Source organism: Coregonus clupeaformis, unplaced genomic scaffold, assembly GCF_020615455.1.
Source record: "Coregonus clupeaformis isolate EN_2021a unplaced genomic scaffold, ASM2061545v1 scaf1194, whole genome shotgun sequence".
NCBI classification, from domain to species: Eukaryota; Metazoa; Chordata; class Actinopteri; order Salmoniformes; family Salmonidae; genus Coregonus; species Coregonus clupeaformis.
The window spans coordinates 30,001-35,000 of record NW_025534648.1 but is presented as its reverse complement, the minus strand read 5'-3'; the positions used below and the strand labels follow the sequence as shown (position 1 = coordinate 35,000).

General features: G+C 51.0%; 2 pseudogenes; both read right to left on the bottom strand.

Annotated features, from left to right (window-relative positions):
• Positions 1-3,636: 3,636 nt before the first annotated feature.
• On the bottom strand, positions 3,637-4,099 carry LOC121565577 (annotated as a pseudogene).
• A 701-nt stretch (positions 4,100-4,800) lies between these two features.
• The window catches only part of LOC121561707, a 313-nt pseudogene continuing 113 nt past the window's right edge, over positions 4,801-5,000 (bottom strand).

The window sequence follows — 5,000 nt, the reverse complement described above, 5'->3', positions numbered from 1 at the left end:
TTGGGTGCCTTGGCCGGCGCGGCTGCTGCGGGTGCTGGTGCGACTTCTGCCATGTCTGTCTGTCGTTTGGTCCGGTACACACACACGGTCTGCGAGGAGAAGTTTGCTGTAGACGCTGCTCTGCGCTATTGAAGCTCCACACCGAGCAGGGGCTGGCCTTAAACGCGACATGAGAACCATGTAGACTCAAGGCACCCAGCTCGGCTTCTCTGGGCTGGCCAAATGCTCTTTCACTTGTGTTTTCTGTTCGCCTATATCGGCCCAAAAGTCACCGACGGAGCCGTGTTTTCGGTCCAAAAGCGAACGGCCCAGCGAGCAGACTTGTCTCCGTTCAGAATAAAGTCATGTGGCCCGCGGAAGGGCCGTGCATTTTGTTGCGACTACGCTCAAAACCTCACCGTTCGACTGTCGGGTGGAGCGGTGCGCACTGGTTTACCTGTGCTATTTGTCTCCTAAATGGCCTAAAAGTGCATCCGATTGCGAGCAGCACTTGTTGTGTAGTGAGCCGAGATGTCTGGCAAGGGAATCAAATGGTTTGGGGTCCCCTGATGTGGTCAGGGGTGTTTTTTAGAAGCGCTCTTTTGGGGACCTTAAAACACATGCACCTGTGAGGCCTGGCTGAGACTATTGTTGTACCTCAAGTTTCAGGTTGTATTCGTCGTATGTCCAGGATCCACATGGTATAAACAGTCCTACGACATGCTTACTTGCACTGTGTGTGTGTGTGTGTGTGTGTGTGTGTGTTATTGTATTAGTACTTTTTGTGCACTGGCAGTGTGAGTGTTGTTGTTGTTGTATTTGTAGCCTACTATTTCTACACAGTGAGATTGTGTGTTGTCTTCTGGTAGGTAGGTAGGTTGGCTGTCTCTACTAATATATTGTTGACCTGCTTGACTCCGCAGCTTGACTCGCCTCGGTCTTTGTGTCTGTGGTTCTTGGTGTCTGGCTGGCGCTATGGAGGCTGGCGCCCCATGGGTTATGGTGCGTTGATATAGGCCTAGATAGAGGGAGTCTCTCTCTCTCTCTCTCTCTCTCTCTCTCTCTCTCTCTCTCTCTCTCTCTCTCTCTCTCTCTCTCTCTCTCTCAGTCACTCACTCAGTCTCTCTCTCTCTCACTCACTCACTCAGTTTCACTCACTCAGTCTCTCTCTCGCTCAGTCACTCTCTCACTCACTCACTCACTTTCTCTCTCTCTCACTCTCTCTCTCTCACACTCACTCACACTCACTCAGTCTCTCTCTCTCTCTCTCTCTCACTCACACTCAGTCTCACTCACTCACTCAGTCTCTCTCTCTCTCTCACACTCACTCACTCAGTCTCTCTCTCTCTCTGTCTCTCCCTCACTCAGTCTCTCTATCTCTCTCTCAGTCACTCACTCACTCTCTATCTCTCTCACTCACTCACACACTCTCTCTCTCACTCACTCACCCAGTCTCTCTCTTGCTGTCTCTCTCTCTCCCTCACTCACTCAGTCTCTCTCTCAGTCTCTCTCTCTCTCACTCACTCTCTCACTCACACTCACTCAGTCACTCTCTCCCTCTCTTCTCACTCACTCACAAACTCTCTCTCTCTCACTCACTCACAGAGAGAGAGACTGAGTGAGTGAGAGAGAGTGTGTGAGAGAGAGTGAGTGACTGAGAGAGAGAGAGACTGTCTCACTCTCACTCACTCACTCACTCAGTCTCTTTCTCTCTGTCTCTCTCTCTCTGTCACTCACTCAGTCTCTCTCTCACTCACTCACTCAGTCTCTCGCTATCTCAGTCACTCTCTCTCTCTCTCTCTCTCTCTCACTCACACACTTTCTCTCTCTCTCTCACTCTCTCTCTCTCTCTCTCTCTCTCACTCACTCACTCACTCACTCAGTCTCTCTCTCACTCACTCAGTCTCTCTCTCTGTCACTCACTCAGTCTCTCTCTCACTCACTCACTGCTCTCTCTCTCTCTCACTCACTCACTCACTCACACACTCTCTCTCTCACTCACTCACCCAGTCTCTCTCTTGCTGTCTCGCTCACTCAGTCTCTCTCTCAGTCTCTCTTTCACTCACTCACACTCACTATTTCACTCTCTCCCTCTCTCACTCACACACTCTCTCTCTCTCTCTCTCTCACTCACTCACAGAGAGACTGAGTGAGTGAGAGAGAGTGTGTGAGTGAGAGAGAGAGTGAGTGAGTGACTGAGAGAGTGAGAGACTCTCTCAGTCTCTCTCTGTCTCTCTAAGTCACTCACTCAGTCTCTCTCTCTCTCACTCACTCACTCAGTCTCTCTCTCTCTCACTCTCTCTCTCTCTCTCACTCAGTCTCTCTCTCAGTCACTCACTCACTCAGTCTCTCTCTCTCTCTCTCTCTCTCACTCACTCACTCACACAGTCTCTCTCTCTCTGTCTCTCTCAGTCACTAACTCACTCACTCACACTCTCTCTCTCTCTCTCTCTCACTCACTCAGTCTCTCTCTCTCTCTCTCTCTGTCACTCACTCAGTCTCACTCACTCACTCAGTCTCTTTCTCTCTGTCTCTCTCTCTCTCTCTCACTCAGTCAGTCTCTCTCTCTCTCTCTCTCTCACTCAGTCTCTCTCTCTCACTCACTCACACTCACTCAGTCTCACTCACTCAGTCTCTCTCTCAGTCTCCCCATCTCTCTCACTCAATCACTCACTCAGTCTCTCTCTCTCTGTCTCTCTCTGTCTCTCTCTCAGTCTCTTGCTCTCTCACACTCACGCAGTGTCTCTCTCTCTCTCTGTCTCTCTCTCAATCAATCACTCACTCACTCAGTCTCTCTCTCTCTCTCACACTCACTCACTGAAACTCACTCACTCACTCAGTCTCTGTCTCTCTGTCACTCACTCAGTCTCTCTCTCTCTCTCACTCACTCTCTCTCTCTGTGAGTGAGTGAGAGAGAGAGAGAGTGTGTGAGTGAGTGAGAGAGAGGGAGAGAGTGACTGAGAGAGAGACAGAGAGAGAGAGAGAGAGACTGAGTGAGTGAATGAGTGAGAGAGACAGCGAGCGAGCCACATGACTTTATGTGGCCTCCTTCCGCGGGCCACATGACTTTATTCTGAACGGAGACAAGTCTGCTCGCTGGGCCGTTCGCTCCCCACTTTGTCACGTGGAAGCTACGTTCATATATATATATATAGGCCTACTCCTATTCTTCCTAGACGGGATTATTCACCCCCTTTTTATTCTTGCCATTATCGTTCTCATTCACATCATTAGGGTATAGTCCAAAGATGGAGCGTCCATTCACTCCGTCCGTGTCCTACCGATTCAGGAACTCGACTCAAAATGACTATCCGCTCAATAAACGACAAAAGGCGTTTCTTTCCAATCAAACCCAACAGACTGCTTTTTTTATTTATTTACACTCTTTGTCAAATGGTGCCATTTTACATTGCCTTCACCTGGAATGGAGGCCGACAAACATAACATGGCTTACTATTCAGCGTGCAAAGACAAAAAAGGCGCGCTAAACCCCTACGCTGGAACGAGGCGGGAAATGATACAATGTAGCCGCTCACCGAGCCGGGCGCGCGCGCCCGTTAAACATTGATACAATGTAACCGCGGTCCTACAATGTAACGCAGCCTACCTACGCATTCATTCGGTGGCGATGGAATTGCTATTTTTACTGACAGAGTGGGTGGCTCTTAAAAGAGCCTTTGGGTTAGTAGAGCAGTCCAAATGCGCTGTTTACTTGGAGCTGGTGTACTTGGTTACGGCCTTGTGCCCTCGGACACGGCGTGTTTGGCAAGTTCACCGGGGAGGAGCAGGCGCACGGCGGTCTGGATCTCCCTGGAGGTGATGGTAGAACGCTTGTTGTAGTGGGCCAGGCGAGAGGACTCTCCGGCGATACGCTCGAAGATGTCGTTCACGAACGAGTTCATGATTCCCATGGCCTTGGAGGAGATGCCGGTGTCGGGGTGGACCTGCTTCAGGACCTTGTACACGTAGATGGCGTAACTCTCCTTCCTGGACTTTCTGCGCTTCTTGCCGCCCTTCCCTGCGGTCTTGGTGACGGCTTTCTTGGAGCCCTTCTTGGGCGCTGACTTTGCTGGCTCGGGCATGATGATGTCTCGTTGCTTCTCAGAAACGAATGAGGGCGTGAAGGGCGCTTACCCGTCTTATGAAGAGGAAGCTAAGCAAAGTCAGCGGCAGTGGACACTCCCCTGCCTGGTCGTAGGCGCCCCTGCTATTTGCCCAGTGGAGCTCTAGTGCTCAAAGCAGCCTTCCGCTCAGAGGCTAGCTTCCCGAACAAAGACAATTGAGGGCGCGCGCGGGTCCTCACCCCCTCCCTCCTCTCTATAGCCTATGCTCTGTGACCGATGGGGGATTGTGTGTTTCAAAAAGGGGGCCTTTGATAGTTGTCCAAATGGCACGATTGTTGTGCCAAATAATGCTGGTGATAGAATTGCCCACTTTAGCACCGTCAGACATAGGGCTCGCATTTTGGACTGTGTGTGTGTGTGTGTTTGCGCGCTGTCCCCCTCTTTTCGAGCCACGTCTACCGACTCGTGGTGGCTTTATGTTGTCCAAATTCCACTATTGCTTGACCCAAAATAACAACGTCACTACACTTTGCCACTGTCAGATATAGGCCTCCCCTCTGTGCGCTAAAACTGGAAGGGACATTAGAATCCTCTAATTAATACTCCCTGTCCACTCATAGTGGCTCATACTTTCCTACTAAATAGCATACTGAAAAAAAAAAACACTATATGGAATGGGCCCTTTTGAAGCGGATGTGGGTGGCTCTTAAAAGAGCCTTTGGGTTCGAGTCGGGGTGTTGAGGTTCGAAGAGTGTGTTTAACCGCCGAAACCGTACAGGGTGCGTCCCTGACGTTTCAGAGCGTAGACCACGTCCATGGCGGTAACGGTCTTCCTCTTGGCGTGCTCGGTGTAGGTGACTGCGTCACGGATCACGTTCTCCAGGAACACCTTCAGGACACCGCGGGTCTCCTCGTAGATCAGACCGGAAATCGCTTCCACGCCGCCGCGGCGAGCCA